Source organism: Mandrillus leucophaeus, unplaced genomic scaffold (genome assembly GCF_000951045.1).
Source record: "Mandrillus leucophaeus isolate KB7577 unplaced genomic scaffold, Mleu.le_1.0 Scaffold134, whole genome shotgun sequence".
NCBI lineage: Eukaryota > Metazoa > Chordata > Mammalia > Primates > Cercopithecidae > Mandrillus > Mandrillus leucophaeus.
Window position 1 is genome coordinate 3,750,884 of NW_012101299.1, and position 10,447 is coordinate 3,761,330.

Below are 10,447 nucleotides of genomic sequence, written 5' to 3' on the forward strand. Positions count from 1 at the left end.
AATTGCAGTATAAGCACTCAGTGTATTAGAAACATCACTGAAATTAAGTACTTTTCTGCCAATGAAACACCAGTTGTTTTGAGTAAGCTATAGAACTGTCTCTTATACACATCTAGATGTGTATAAGAGACAGGTCTTATCTCTAGAATTACAATTACAGGGAATAATTCTTCCATTATACTTTACGCTTTTCTGCTTTTTTCTGAGTTTTTTAGAGCGGGTGTGTATGACTTATGTAATAAGAGTACCAACTAATGTTGTTTTTAATTTTTAATTTTTTCTTAAAAGAAGTAACTTCCAAGAGATTGGAACTCAAAAAAGCTTTTAAAAAATATGTCTGAATTCAGCATACTAAGCTGGTTAAGAGCCCCAACGCCAGCAGTAAATTGCTTAGGTCCAAATCCTGGTTCTACCACTGTATAACCTCGGGCAAATTACTAAGCTTTGCTGTGCCTCAGTTTCCTCCTGTGTGAAATGAGGATATTAACAGCACCCCTACCTCATAGGGTTGTTAGAAAGATCAAATGAGTATTTTATATATGTAAATTATATATTTTTATATATATATGCTTAGGACACTATCTGGTGCTTAGTAAACACAATGTAATGGTTCATTATAATGACTCAAATTATTACGTTTGTCTCTGAAATCTCCAAGGCTTGGGAGTTCACATATCATTTGTGTTTTTAAATTAAATTTATGCCACCTTCTAATCCCATCCTGTCACCCTCTCCCCAACTTTGTTCCCTATCATCTACCAACCTGTAAGAAGCAGTCCCATCTTTCTCAATGATATGAGCACCTGGTTCACAAGTACTTCTTATCACATCCCCTGCCCTCATAAGTAACATCCTGGCTCATCCCCTCAATTCCAATGAGCTTCATTCCCATTCTACTGTAGACACCCACACATGCATTAATCCTATTCCAAAATCTCTCAGGCTCACCTCTAAGAACTCCAACTTTCAAACTGCCCTCTTAGTCTACAACTTCCTATCTTTTCCTGTCCCCTCAGTGCCCTAGCCTAGCTCTGCCTCCACATCATTAGAACCTTCACTCCCTTGTTCCCTCCCAATCCTTCCAATCGGTCTTCTCTTTCCCCGGCCTCAACTCCATGGTTCACTAGTGAATTTTAATGATGAGCCAGCATCAACAATATTCTAGAGCTCCTTGAACCTTTGGCTTCCACCAGACCAGCTTCAACAATCCCCTGGCACCTACTCCTTGATTCCCAGCCCTGTCAAAAAAAAGTTTGTATTATACAATCATGAGAAAGTTTTACGACGACATTCCAAAGTGGGCCTTCAATGCTACTTGGCAATCTTTATACTGATCTCTGGCTGACTTTAGCAATTTTCACAACTTTTTTGTTGTTTGTTTGTTTGTTTGTTTGGAGATGGAGTCTTTCCTGTCGCCCAGGCTGGAGTGCAATGGCGCGATCTCGGCTCACTGCAAGCTCCACCTCTGGGTTCACGCCATTCTCCCACCTCAGCCTTCCAAGTAGCTGGGACTACAGGCACCCGCCACCATGCCCGGCTAATTTTGTTTTTGTATTTTTAGTAGAGACGGGGTTTCAATCTCATCTCTTGGTCTCAGGATGAGACCAAGATGGTCTCAATCTCCTGACCTCATGATCCGCCTGCCTCGACCTCCCAAAGTGCTGGGATTACAGGTGTGAGAGTCACCATGCCCAGCCTTTCACAACATTTTTAAAAATGTTTTCCTTTCTTTTTGATCAAACATCTCATCCTCTACTTTCTTCCAACTACAGCTGACTTTACCTCTACCTCAGTAGGACACAGCTGAGTGGGGTCTGTGAGTCCCTCACCTTCCCTCCTCTACACCTTAGCTTCTGTTTCCATTTCTATTTCTTTCATTCTATAAAAGAAAATACCTTGAATCCCTTTTCTCCTGTGGCCCAATCTCAGATGTTCATCTTCTCACACGTCATATCAGTGCTTCTCAAATGTCTACCTGCATCGTAATCACCAAGGGGCTTGCCAAGTCCTGAGCATCAGCCCCAAAGTGATACCTCAGTTGATTCTGATGAAGACGGTTCACAGATATATTGCTCAGTTTTTACCTAAGTGATCTTGCCTCTTCTCTTCCAATAGCCAGCAACTCTGAAGTTTATATCTTTAGTCCAAATCTTACTGCTGTGGCCAAGAACCATATATACCAACTGCCATCTTTCATTAGATATCTCACTGGTACCTTAAACTTAATTCTAAGACCAAACTCACCGTTTTATTCTCTATCTCTGCTCCTCCTTCAGTATCACATACCTGAATACATGACGTCATTATCCACTTTGCTGTTTATGCCAGATACTTTGGAAACACCCTTGTCACCTACCTTTCCTGCTGAACCCCATACCCGACCCCCACCATACACGCTGAGCCTCGGTCCAGTTAAACACCAAGTGCTTCTGATGCTACTGTGTAATTACAACTCAAATTCATCCCTTCTTTTCCTACTGCCACCATAACCCATCCAAGATGATGATTTTATTTTAGATACACAAATAATAACAAGAAATGTCTGAAATACTCACATGTTTAAGCAATCAATTCAGAAACATTTAGCCAAAAGAACTCTCTGTAGTCAAATCATATAAATTGCTCAAAAAGTCATTTCAAATTAGTCAATATTTCTTTTGAATGCCAGTAAATAACTCACAAAAAGAAATCTGCTACTTTTCTAGTTATCGAGCTACATTAAAAAAGTGAATCAACAACACTAATAGAAAAGGCTGCCACGGCACAAGTCATCAAAATTATTTAATATGATTATGCTTGTCCTGTAAAATACTGAAGATAACTGATATAGTAAGAAAGAGCCGTTATTCTGACTTAATCCACTAGGAGGCTAGGATAGTTAAGTTTTCCCTTTTGTTAATTTTATTTTCTTTCTGTGATTAAATGAGACAAAACCTATCCAACTTAAAATCAATTAAATACCACACGCGTGAGCTTTAGATAAACCTTAAAAAAAGATAAATATGTTCGTTAAATGCAATGTGGCAAATTTTTTACCTTCAAAACTTTGAGCTAGAGAGAAGAGAGATGATGGGACTATAAATAGTCAGAGATTTAATTTGCTAATTCAGCTTCCACTAGTAAATATACAAGTACTAAAAATCTATAAGCTGTTATCACTATCTTTCTTGAGATCATAAAAATATTACCGAGCTTCAAGAACACAGCCTTTATGGCATGCCATGTGTGAGATTTTTAGACTTTTGGATGCCATTCTGACTGCAAAGTAATGAAAAGCATTGTGAGCACTTTTATCACCACCATTAATCACCAGCAGCACAGCATATAAACAAAAAATATGCCGACTGCTCATTTTTCCATTAAGGGTCAGAATCAGGAGCTAGAAAGCCCCAGGGGGAAGCTTCCTATCAACTCCATTCTTGCATATACTGAGCTAAAAGATGTACCAGATGTCAGAATAACTTATTAAAATGCCCTTCAAACAACAAAGTGGCAAAACACTGTAAACAAGGAAGAAGGTCTCCATTGTTCCTCTTAGTGAGAACCCAGGATCACAGAACTATAAGAACTTCTATTTATTATCAATAACTGTACTTTCTTCACCTAGTTTTGAATGCTTAGATTCTGTCACCAGGATTTCATGTACTTCACAACATTTTTATTTCCCAGTATGAACACTTATCCTGCCATCCCCCACAAAAAAACCATAAGTTTAAATTACTTTAGCGAAACTCCATCCTTCTTATTAAAATTGCAGTATAAGCACTCAGTGTATTAGAAACATCACTGAAATTAAGTACTTTTCTGCCAATGAAACACCAGTTGTTTTGAGTAAGCTATAGAATTAATCACGTTAATTTCACACTGGCATTTTTTGAAATCACAATAACCTCAATATTATAAAAGGTTAAATTAGATGGACTAGATTGGTAAAGACTAAATGCTTGCAGACACATAGATTTCTTTTAGATTTAAATGGGAATTAAATGGATAGTCTACTACACTAAAATGGTTATGATATAATTGCTTCTTGGAATTTTTGTGCTGGTCAATTATACATTTAATTCACATCAATGAAGTGAAAATTACAATGTACTTACAAAAGCTCTCTGGAGAAGCTGTAATGTTTCTATGGTGATGAACATTTAAACAAGTTTTTGCCTGGACATCTTGCCCTCCTGTAAGGGATGTAAAAACCACTTCATACACTATGTCTCTACCCTTTAGGAAGCCTGGGAAAACCTCTACATTCACAGAACATTTAAAATAATATCAAGCTATTGTTTCCACTTAATAAAAAGGGTCTCTTAGTAACATTAAAGTAAGGTTTGCTCAGCATGGCATCAAGATTGCACTGAACATATACACAGTCATCGGGGGAAGATCGGTAAAAGCGCTAATAAATAACAGAAAATAAAAGCAGGTATTAATTATTTTATTTTAAGCCATGAAAAAACTACAAACAAGCATCTCTAGAGAGTGTCAAACATTTCTCCCTTTGCTCCAAGTAATCATTAAGAGTATACACGAAAGAGCTTTGGTCTTCACGTCAAAGAAAACGGCTTTGTGAAAAGCTTTGTTAAGCTCTATAGTAAAATAGTGAAATGTTTTTTAATATTAATATGCTATACAGTCTATTTTATATACAAATATACTTAATGTGGTCTATACAAGATGAAAAAATTAAAACTATAAGATGCTCACACTGCTAAAGCTGGACAAAAAGAAAGTGCTTGGGGTAAGCTAAAATAAAATACTAATATTGTTAGTTCATTGAATTTAGATGTCCATTGCATTAAAATTTGTGGGCAGAAATTTCCCATGATATTAGACAAATAAAAATCCTCCAGATTACAAATAAATTAATACAAGTTTCCAATATGTACATGAAAGAACTGAATTATAAAAAGACTACAGTAACTAGATATCAACATTTTTAAACATAATTCTAAATTTGGGGAAAATATTTCTTAGTGCACCACGCCACATCAAATAATTCACTGGCTCGCTAGTAAGGCTCTTTTCTTCTATTTTTGTTCAACTAATTCTTCAGTTCAAAATTCATGGAAAAGAAGAAATGAGAACTAACACTTGCAGAGCTCCTACCAGTTGCTTTATACATGCTTACTGAATCTTTGCAATGTATTAAAAGGTAAATTTGATTACACATAACAAAGTTCACACTCAAAAGAGTGAAATAATTTGCCCGCATGCCAGAATTCACTTTCAATTCAGGTCTGTCAGCCCTCAGGGCCCTGTGTTTTCCACCCCTACCCTTCACCCCCATCTCCCCAGTGACAGAAATAAGACACAAAAGACAACACCACGTGGAAACGAGGAAGTGGAGGAGAATGCTTAAAACAAACAAGACAAACCTATGATTTTAGTAAAGGACCTAAAGCAAAGGACCTAAAAGCTTCTTTTACCGGATCATTAATTTTCAGTTCCATAAAAACAAGCTCATACTGAGGTCAAATGCCTAGTCCTGTAAGAAATCTGTAATGCAGCAGAACATCTTAGCCAATATCCACTTTCGTTTCATGAAACACTCAGGAACAAACTCCAACGAAGATATAACAAAAGAAAGATCATTAGGGTTATCACTTATTATAGTGAAACATAAAAGACATTAAGGTTTAAAATATAATAAAAAGCAATGCCACATGATAATTTAGGTAATAGCATCACACTGCTTATGTGGCAAATAATACTTTACACAAAAAGCACTAGAAATTTCAAAACACCACAGAAGGTCCTTTATGACAGTGAACAAAACAGGAAAGACGTACATGAAAGCTGCCAGCTGCCTGCTCTCACTCCAGACTAGTTCCCCGTTAGCTCCTTTGGGCCCTTTTCTCCCAGTTTTCCACATTTCCTGCATCTCTCAATAAATAATAGCTACTTTGGGTGGGCAGTATGAGTGCAGACGCATACATACATATTAGTATTTTATTAATATATTTATATATTTTTCCATTGAAAATCAGCAAGTTGGCATTTGGTTTTATGTATCAGCCTTTGTTTAGCTAATGTGAGCTGATCACCAAGGGATAAATCACCCTTTTCCCTTTCTATTTTAAAATAAAAGTATACTATTTAGCTTTACATGTCTATTAAATACCTATGTATATACTACCCAACTAGAACAAACATTACGATGACCATCCTCCCAACCAAGTCAACCTTCTGTACCAACCTACCCACAGGTAACCACAAAACACTGCCATGTTTATCATCTATTTGTGTTTTTTAAAATTGTGGTAAAATATGTATAACATAAAATTCACCATCTCAACCATTTTTAAATGCACAGTTCAGTGGCATTACTACATTCACACTGTTACGGTACCATCACCACCATTCATCTCCAGAATTCTTTTCATATTCACCAACTGAAACTCTGTACCCATTAAACAGTAACTTCCCTCACAATACACAATCCCTGGCAACCACTATGCTACTTTCTGTTTCTACAAATTTGACGATGCTAGGTATCTCAGATAGGAAGAATCATACGGAATCTGTCCTTTTGTGACTGGACTATTTAACTTAGCAAGGTCCATCCACGTTTGTGGCATGTGACATAATTTCCTTCTTTAGAGTCGAATAATACTTCATTGTATGGATATACCACATGTGGTTTACCCATTATTCATCATACACAGTGGGACTGCTTCCACACTTTAGGTATTGTGAATAATGCTGCTATGAACATGGGTGTACACGTACGTGTTGGAGTTCCTGCCTTCAATTCCTTTGGATGCATATCCAGAAGTGGAATTGCTGGATCAGATGGTAATTCCATTTTTAATTTTTTGAGGAATCGCCTTTTTTTTTTTTCCCCCGGTTTTTCCTTTTTCCCTTCCCCCCACCATTGCTCATTTTTTCCATTTCTTCCCGTTCTTTCCCATTGTTTGTTGTTTTTTGGTTTTTGTTGTTGTTCTTTTTGTTGGCGGTTCTGAGTTGTTTTCCCTTGCGTTTTTTGTTTGTTTGTTTTTGAAACAGGGTCTCACTTTGTCACGCAGGCTGGAGTGCAGTGGTACAATCTTGGCTCCCTGCAAGCTCTGCCTCCCACTTGAACCTCTGCCTCCCCCGGGTTCAAGTGATTCTTGTGCCTCAGCTACCCAAGTAGCTGGGATTACAGGCACACACCACCATGCCCAGCTAATTTTTGTATTTTTACTAGAGACAGGGTTTTGCCATATTGGCCAAGCTGGTCTTGAACTCTTGGCCTCAAGTGATCCTACTGCCTCAGCTTCCCAAAATGGAGAGATTACAGGAATGAGCCACTGGGCCCAGCCTCATTGTAGTTTTAATCTGCATTTCCCTAGTGATTAGGGATGTTGATCATCTTTTCATGTGCTTATTGACCATTTGTATATCTTCTTTGGATAGAGTTTGGTTGTCTGTTTAGTTTCTTTGCCTATTTTGTAATATTTGATAGAGTAAGTTCCATCACCTAGTTCTTCAAAATTGCTCTGGCTATTCTTGGCTTTCTGCACTTCCATTAAATTTTTACTACCTGCTTGTCACATTCTATAAGAAAACTTTGCAGAATTTTTATCAGAATTGCAAAAACTCTAAAAATTATGAACACAGAATATCTATCAATTTATGTAGGTTTTCTTTAACATCTTTCTTGTTTTGAGACAGGGTCTTCCTTTATCACCAAGAGTGAAGTGCAGTGGTATAATCATGGCTAACTGCAGCTTCGAACTCCTGGGCTCAAACAATCCTCCCACCTTAGCCTCCCGAGAAGCTGGGACTATAGGCATGCACCAACCAGGCTCAGTTAATTTTTTTTTTAATTTTATTTTATAGAGACGGGGCCTCGCTATGTTGCCCAGACTAGTCTCGAACTCCTGGCCTCCTGCGATTCTTCCACCTCAGCCTCCCAAAGTGCTGGGATTATAGGCATGAGTGACTGTGCCCAGCCAACATCTTTCAATAAGATTTTTTGTTTCCATTATTGTTTCCATAAAGGCTTTAAATATCATTTGTTAGATTTATTTCAACATACCTTAGGCTGTCTCGCTATTATAATTAGATTTTCAGTTTGTTGCTGGTATTCATTGATTTTTTAAAAATATATTAATCCTGTACTCAGTGTCCTTGTTAAATTTTTTTATTTGAATAATCTATTTTTAAATTCAGTTAAGCTTGACTTTCTAGTTTTATTTACCGCTATGCAGGTTCATTAGGACATGTGCAGGTACTGCATGAAAACATTCCTATCCACTCTAGATACTGCTCTTACCCATAACAGGAAAGAAAGAAGACAGCTCCTTCAATGGTGTAAGAGATCAGGCCATGTCAGCTCATCAACTTCATCATCAAAGTCTATGTGTAGAATCTGCTTCAGAAATGAAAGTCTTTTTTTGTCAGTTAATACCTTCGTAATTCTCACTCTTCTTGTTGTATTCTGTTTACTTTTTGTTATTTTGGTTTTTGTTGGTTTGTTTGTTTGTTTTTACAGTATCACATTATAATAGCAGCTTGCTTCTAAAAGTGGTAACCAGCTCTGCATGGTGTAGAATGACTCAGCATTTCTGGCAATACTGAGGACTAGATATCCTTAAGTTTTTCTGTTAAAGAAAATCCTCTAGGTAATATATTAAAAGTCTCCTTGAAATCTTTTTTGTCTACCAACTCTCTGAGTAATACACTGAGTTTGGGGCCTCTCATGGTGTTGGCTTTTCTCAAATGTTTATTCGTCTTTGAATTCTCTGTTCATCTCCGTATTTAAGAATTCTTGTCCTGCTTGTTCTCCTTATCATCTCCTGCCTCTGATGATACTGAATTTAGTGAATGGATCTAGAGAGTGGATGGAGGCGGGCAGGACTAATTCTGGAGGGCGTCTTGTACGTTGGTGGACCTTTATAAGCATTAACCTGAACTCTCACATCACCAGTACTCACGTTCACTACTTCAGCCCAAAGCCAGTGCTACGGCTGCCTGCTGACTACAGCTGTCTTCCCAGCACCCTGCTTCTGTCTGTCCCTAATGTCCTTCAGTAGCAGAGTCACATGGTTTTAATTCTGTTAAAGTCAGGTCAGAGGAGAACCTGAGGAGTACAGATAATCAGAAATCCTAAAATTGATTTGCGAAACTGCATAATATCCTATGGGAAAATAAAATGAAATGTTGGGGTTATCTTTTTATACAGGGGGAAGTCAATTGGCTCTCTATTAGATAAAATCCACTATCTAAAGGTAAAAGGGCCCAGGCAGTGGAAAGTCAGTCAAAGGCACATACCCCTCTAGGACCCGGTAATCCCCAGCATCTATCACACAATGCCCAGGACGCCACTAACAGACACCTGCATCTCTTTTGCCCATTTCCAAGTCTTAGACAATTTTTCCTGACACCAGAAAAATGTATGTACACAAGATGAACTGTTAAAGTAAGAAGGACATAAAATATAAGTACACACTAATTATAGTAAAACAATAATCCAAGTACAAATGTTGAGGTACTTTGGAATGATATAAAATATGATTTGGGGCCAGGTGCAGTGGTGTGCGCCTGTAATCCCAGCTACTCGGGAGGCTGACGCGGGAGAATCACTTGAACCCAGGAGGCAGAGGCTACAGTGAGCCAAGATCACGCCACTGCACTCCAGCCTGGCAGACAGGGCAAGACTCTGTCTCAAAAAACATAAAAACAAAAACAAACAAACAAACAAAAACCTAAAATATGATTTGGGGTTAACTGGCATTCTATAAAATTGTAAAAATTAGAATATTAATGAAAACCCAACAGAAAGCAAGGTAAACAGTAAAATTAACCAAAACCATCAGTGTAATATGCTTCATGCAAGCCACGTAAGACACAGGAGAGGTCAACACTAAGAATCCTGACATACGGATGTATTCAGCAGTGGCTCGCAAACTTATAGGAATCATCTTGCAACCTTGAGAATGAGTTTCTGAACACTACCTTGGAAAAAATCTTCCTTAAACAGAACCTTAGGGTCAGGAGAGACTAAAACAACTACAAAGCTTTGCTCTGTTTGCTACAGAGCAAAGGACAGAAGAAAAGACCCAGGCTCCATATCTCTAGAATAAAGCTGAGCAGATTCAAGCAGAGACAATGAATCTTCCCAGAGGTGGAAACAAGGCCAGAGAATGCAAAAAAGTTAATACAGGACTGAATTACTACTATGTTCCAGATAAAAGGTCAGTAAAGCGAACAGGTAGAAGAGGAGTCATGAGTTCAAGATGATGGGTCACACACGCACTTTTTACCATAAAAGAAGGGAGAAATATACAATAAATCACCAATCTACATGTCCCTAACACTAGCAACAGTACCTAGCATGCAATAAGCCATCAAAAAATGCTAACTGAATGATTTAATTACACCAGAGGACAGAAGCACCACCAGCAGACTAGTGACATTGAGAAGTTCCTAAAAGACAGCAAATAGATGGGATCAAATCTATGGG

At 37.8% G+C, this 10,447-nt stretch overlaps 1 protein-coding gene across 1 annotated transcript in view; it reads right to left on the reverse strand.

Moving 5' to 3' along the window:
* Positions 1-10,447, reverse strand: part of LMBR1 (limb development membrane protein 1) — a 169,833-nt gene that overhangs the window by 106,004 nt on the left and 53,382 nt on the right. The window lies entirely within an intron of this gene.